The 6,976-nt window shown below is 41.4% G+C and overlaps 1 pseudogene; it reads left to right on the plus strand.

Moving 5' to 3' along the window:
- LOC149010935 (uncharacterized) overlaps window positions 1-1,929 on the plus strand; it is a 40,057-nt pseudogene extending 38,128 nt beyond the window's left edge.
- The last annotated feature ends 5,047 nt before the right edge of the window (window positions 1,930-6,976 follow it).

Here is a 6,976-nt window from a genome sequence, read left to right on the forward strand (position 1 = left end):
AAAAGCCTCAATAAACTGAAGAGAGAAAAGAATGCTACTACTAAGCTCTAAGACACCCTTTTTCTTTGATGGAGTATGCTCTCCTTTTATAGAGTTTACATGAGATATGAAGCACGGTCGAATTTGAATAAAACTCGGGGGTTTCTATCGACTCAACCAATTAGGGTTTTGGCTTAGTAATCGCGTCAAATTAGAGAGATCAGATGCATAATTCCACCGTTGGATTTGAGGTTTAAGTAGCCTTGAAGCTCTCCTCCAAAAATCAGCACGATCGGACATCGGATGACCGTTCGATGAAGGGTTTGATCGAAACTGGATAGAGGCATTCAAAAACGGGATTTTTCCTCTTTTTCTTTTTGAATATAATTCTTTTTCCTCTTTTTCTTTCTTTAATTAAATCAAGATAAGAGATAAGAGATAAGATATTGAGGTATGCAAGGACTCTTTTCCATTTGGACTCTCTCAATAATATCTCTGTAGATTTGATTTAAAATCTCAACCACGTAGATCAAATTTGCCTTCTTTATTTCTTCAATATTTCGGAGTTGGCTCATAATCACACATCTCTAGCCCATCATGCTCCGGATCAGGCCCATTTTCGCATTTGAGAATTTGAATGGACTTCTTGGCGTGTAAAATAGCATGATTCAAGCCCAAAACTCCAAATATTTGCTTAAATCTTGAAAAGTCCTAAAATCTGCCAAAAACAACATAAAACCCAAGGTAACTCCACTCTAAGTGTATAAAATGCATGCTTTATGCCCTAAGATTTCACACATAAATGTGCTTATCGATTCCCCCACACTTAGACTAAGCTTGTCCTCAAGCAAAAATTAAAGAAAAATACAAATGCAAGTAAGAAACTAGTGCAACAAAATAAATCCTAACTCACTTTCGTAGGAATCACGGTTACACTTAGCATGTGCAACAAGCCTTTAAACCACTAGGTTACCCCTAGAGGATGAGTTTTGTCTTGTGGATGTTTGTAGTGAATGTACATCCAAAATTCCAATTTTAGCTCAACATAAAACATTGCAAATTCCAACTCTAACAATTGGTAAATACTAATACAGGATCAATAGCTATGACAATTTTTCTCACCATTGATTTAAGATCCCCCACACTTGAACTTTATTACCCCATATTGATTCTTGAGACTTAGCATATATCTCAATCAAGGACTCACCTTATATCTTTCAAGTACACCTCTCCTTTAAGCAAAACCACTCATAAAGTAAGGGGACCAAGGACTAAGGTTTTGAAATATTTTTGACCAAACAATTTTACCAAGGCATTGATGACACTTGTATTTATTTCTCTTTTTTTTCTTTTGAGTAGTGAACTCTACATTACTCCACTACGGTTGGCTTGAATGACATGGTGGAGCAGACACCAGAAACCCAAGTTACTTTGTAGCTTTGCTTTGCATATGCCCACATAGACAGTGATGCGAGAGTTCTTTTCAATAATCTCCTTCCTAAGAGTTTCGATCAAGTCACCTCGATTCCTGAGTCGGAGTGCCCTGTCTAGTTCCAAGGAATTCAACTTTTACTTTCTACTCTTTTTTTTTTTTCTTTGTCACTTTTCAGGAGTGCTTATCGTTCCGTCTCCCTAATCGAGGGGCTCATCTGCCAGAGCAAGTACTTGTCCTCTGAGGTATCCTCTTTGACTAGAAGCCTGTCAGAGCATCTTGACTTCAAGGATACTTTGACAGCGGAGTGCAATAAGGCCGTGGCTGAGAGGGATACACTCCAAAGGAAGGTTGAGTATTTGAAGGAACAAATGGAGCTGCTTACCAAGAGTAGCACTCAACATAAGAAACTAAAGGATGAAGCCATTAAGGAGCAGAGAGTTGCCAAAAAAGTTTGCCAGAATTTTCTTGGGGTGAAGATGGTAGTGGAGGTTGAAGGATTTAGGCTGCAAGTTTAAGTTCATGAACTGGAGGAGTCTTTGGACAACCTCCTAAAGGAGAAAGAGGCCCTGACAAGCAGATGTGTACAAATGGAGCACGAGATGGGAGCCCTTCGGTCCGAATTTGATCATAACCAAGCAGTGATCTTAAAGGTGACCAAGAAGGCAAAAGAAAATTGAAGGGAGGCCATGAATGCCGTCAGGAGATCTGAGGAGTGTAGGAGATGCTAAATAGTGCCACTCCTAGTTTCAAGCTTGGACTAGATTAGGCCTCCAAGCTGATGGCCGAGAGGTTCCCTGAGGATATGCTGGAACAAGTCTGTAAAAATTCTATCTTCAACGCTGACATCTGTAGACGGTTGAACCTTCATGTTTTTAGCTGGATGCAACCATCACAAGGAGCGTCCTCCTGCTCCTCAAAAGATGCAGCTCAGATCTCTATCCCTCCTCATGCTCTTGAAGTAGCCTCCCATCCTGAAGCCTTCGAAGGAATTCTAGAAACCATTCCTCTGCAGCAAGTGAATCCTGATGGCACTGTCGCAATGATCATCCTAGAAGACACCAGCCCATGATTTTTCTGTTTTTGCTAGAAACCATATCTTCTTTTTTTGTTTATCAATCTTTTTGTGTGAGCTCTCGTTTTGGTGGTAGCTCCTTTCCTTTTGTTATCTTTTCCCTGTTTTCATGAATGGATAGCTTTTTCTTGGTTCAAGCATTCTTACAGGTATTTTCTAGGAGTAACGTGAGAAATGATCGGACACAGATTTTGCAGGAAGAGAGAACCAGGGGTACATGTTGTTTCATGATCCTCTGGTCCTCCTTGTTGACGAAGAAGCTTTTTCTTTGGAAGTCTGCCTCCTAGTACACACCTTTTGTACCTTTGTTGAGGGTCATCTTATCACGACTAACATCTTTCCCAAAGACCACAAGCTCCCAAGTTTATGGAAAACCACCTTGTTGTTTCCTCCACTCTCGGATTGTAGGCCATGAAGGATGAAAGACATCTTTCCTCTTTGAGGATTGTGAATCCTACTTCACGAATTGCTACTACCCTTGTGTAGACTTACGGGTGCTTTTCAGGACCAACTTTACAGGTGGCACCAAGTTCTCACGCTTGTTAACGTACATCTTGGTCAGTCAGAGTGGCTTTTGCGAGTGAAATTGTGGATTATCTTTCCACTGTTAGTCAAGTCCTAGACCGTTTATAATGGGTCTGCGGAGCTCCCAACACCCTAAGCGGTTGGTGACTTTGAAATCGTATGGATGGGGGGGTAACCATTTTGACTACCCCCGAACGCGAGTTAAATCCCATAAGCATTCCATGCCGACAAGTTGCGATTGATCTCGAACATAGTGGATCGGTCTACTTGTAAGTGCGAGCGCCTTAAGTCCTTAGTAAACAATATTTCCTCAGATGGGAGCAGATCTTCCCAGGAGGTCATCTACCAAGGTTGCGGTTGTTTGTGACATTTCCTAGCTAATTCATAGAAAGAGGAAGGCATCCAGAGACATGGTGTCTGCTGATGATCTAGTACCAACTAGGATTCCTTTTGTTGCTGGACTTAGCCAACCTATCCTTGGATGCAATGACCTCTTCATGATGGGAGATTTAAATATCATTGAGCCACATTCTTAGCAAGAGTGGCCAGTTTACTTCTAGTGAAGCACGTGGCGGTAAAGGGCCTGACAGCACCATGCAACACGTATACCTTTGCCTACCCTACAATTTTGGAGTGAACCTAGTGGATGCTACAGTCATCACATTAAGGTCCTCGTCCTTCACTACCGCAAGTGTAATATCCAACCCTATTCTAACCTTGACCCTGACCCGGATCCACTGTTGTATTCAGGTCCGAAGACCCCAAGCGGTGGAAGAAGAGATTTATGGACCATTCTGATTGATGATCATGATTCGGAGACTGAGCCATGGACATTGACAATGATACCCCTTGCTTAAACGCATTGTCAGTGTTTAAGGAAAGTCTGCGCATCAGAGAAGATTAATATGGTTGATGTACCAAATGACCTCCTGTGCACAATCCGAAGGTATTCCCCGAAACTAGACTTCTTGATTGAATTGTGGAAGAAAATCTCACTCAATTTGACCTTGTATAGCTTTCAAATCCCTATTTGAAGTTGATGTTCTAAACCTTAATTTTCTACTGAAAATATTTTGGTCGATACCATCGACCAAGGACCATCGACCAAAATATCCCAGTCTGCCAAGTTAATGATTCCATGGAATATTCCTTTTCTATTTAATATAACCTCGAGCCTTGAGCCCTTTTGCAATTATTTTCTCATCTAGGAACGTGGGGAGAGCTTCCCAAAGCAGCTCCTTGGTTAGTGTGAAGGGTACCTCATCAAAGACACTTAGTTTATCATTGATTATTGTCTTCATCTTCCACACTAAGGTATGACTCCTCATTCCACTCTTTACCCTACCATTTTCTACTCTTTTCTATTGTCACCTTGCTGATGAGACATTGGGAATGGTGCTGCAACCTTGCAACCACCACTCCAAGTGTCTACTCATGTTCAATCCATGATTTCCTTAGCTATTCATTGATGCTATGCTTCTATCTCATGCCTAGCATATGTATTCCATGATTTACCTATTAACATCATGCCATTTGATACCAAACTGAGCTATAGAGTGTATTATGTTCATGTTTAACATTGCCATATGATTCCAATCGAATTTCTATTAGCTCCTCTAACTATTACATGCTATTCCTCATCAATGCAATCAATTCCAACTCATGCCATGATGTTTATCACTTGATCTTGATAGCTCAAATTGGGGCTTTTTATTTAGACCATTGGATTGAGTTAATTTCTTGATTTATAGTGTCCTACTACTGTTGTTAAGTATGCCTCCAAGTTTCAGATTGATCTGAACATTGGAAGACTCATTTCGGATGAAAACCCCCAAAATCCACATTTCTGTCCCAAAGACAATTTTGGTCGATCCTTTTGGTCGATACCATCGACCAAGACCATTGACCAAAGTTGTTGCTGACAGAAACCTTGGCCAGTTTTGATCCAAATGACATCCGATCCTCCCGACTTCTTTTCTAACTTATTATTGATGTTTTTTTAGGGCCTTAACATCAATTCACCCAAGGTAAGGATGGCTATCTCCATAAACATATAAGTCATCAAATATTGAATTGTGCTTTATTTAAAGAATGAAATCCCTTAATTTCCTTTCAATCATTATAAGACTGTTACATATGTGTTAGAACAGTAGCATTTAAATCTTTATACTCTTGTTGTGTTCTTTATCATTTTGATTTGCTTATGTTTATAATGATTCGTTTCAATATCATGATTTGATTACTATTATGAATATGCATTGGATGCATGAGAAATGATGAGATTGGATGTGTGATTGCTTACGTATGACTTGGGATTGGGGGGTGTCCTACTGACACTTCTGTCCTTGGGCATCGGAGGGAATAGTATGGGATGTTCTCCGATGGTGCCTATCGACACTCTCCCGAGTTATTAGATGACATACATAGGACTGTCTAGTTGTGTGGCTAGGTTCATCCTTGTCGTGTCAGACCCGAATCGGAAGGGCATTGAGACCGAATAACCCGTGGTAGTGTATGGTTGGATGGGCGCTCTAGGCCGGTAGCCAATCTGGTAGGGGACATAAACCATGCTACGGATACCTGAAATGGGCCATTTATTGGTAGAGTTGCATATGGATAGACTTGGGCTCACGGGCGCTCAAGACCGGTAACCAATCCGTGAGAGGACGTGAGAGCTTCCCGTTTACTATATGTGGATGACCAATAGGGTTGATGAGTCCGAAATCCGGGATTTCTATGACTCTAGTGTGAAGGATACTGGAAAGGATCGCCGGGGGCGAGGAATGGACGTATCTGAATCTGACTTGACCGACTGAGTAGATGACTTGCATTGGGCTAGGCTTTACTGTGACATGCGCCAGTACTTGACCAAATGGTGATGTGAGAGAGCGGTGACCGATCCCCTTACCACGGCTTTTTGATGACTTTACCGATCTTCCCCGGGCATTCCCAAGATATGGAAATGGGAGAGTGATTGACAACCCAGAGAAGTACGGTGCTATGACTTAAAGCATGTCTACCCTAGAGACTAGCATCCATAGAGTTAGACTCATATTTACATCATATGTTCCATATCACATTGCATTATTATATGTTCTGAATGTGTATGATTTCTAATTATGGAATAACTTCCTTGCTTGAGTTCTTCGAACTCATTCCTTTTGTGAAAATGTCTTAGGTTATATTCCAGGTACTGAAGATTACGATGGCACCTCCTATGAGGTGGACTATGATTCCACATACTACCCTCCGGGTAGTGGCGTCAATGAGGATCCGTATATTGGAGCCGATGATGATTACTATCCACACCAGGGTTAGCCCCACAGTTGTGCGGCAGCGGCAGCGTTGGGTTTACTTCATCCGTACTGTTGAGGAGACTACCATTAGTATAGAAGAAACCCTAGCATAGTGCCCCATTCCCCTGGTGTATTTGTGGAACCTTGGATCTTGTAACTAACTTATCTTTGGGATTATCTTTTGACACTTGGACATGTATTTGACGTTATCACACTTCTTTTCCGCTGCTCTGAGAGAGTGGTTGTCATACCTTCTCTCACCCTTATGATCATGTTTATACTTCAATGTTATTGTGTTCCGCACTCTGATTTAGTTAATCTTATCTTATTCATGATACTTAGTATTAACTGTTTTTACTATTGATTATTACTGTTCATGATTATGTTACCGTGTATGTGGGAGGCATGGACCTCAGATCATTGATCCTTGGACTGTGGATCACATCCCGGGTATTCCAAATGGTGTACCGGCTGGGTGGATGTGACAACAAGGACCTTCGATCTTGAATGATTTTAATCATATGGAGGAGATCTATAGCATTTTTCTTGGGGTGGATGAAGCTTCGTCCGAATAAAGGACCTTGAGACGCCCCTCTCCATTGCCTCCCAAAGATATGCTCTTCTATCTACCTCCACAGCGGCTGATCACCATGTGTATGGTATCTACGT

Source organism: Hakea prostrata, chromosome 7, assembly GCF_041222555.1.
Source record: "Hakea prostrata isolate BN-2017 chromosome 7, UWA_Hpros_2, whole genome shotgun sequence".
In the NCBI taxonomy this organism is placed as follows: domain Eukaryota; kingdom Viridiplantae; phylum Streptophyta; class Magnoliopsida; order Proteales; family Proteaceae; genus Hakea; species Hakea prostrata.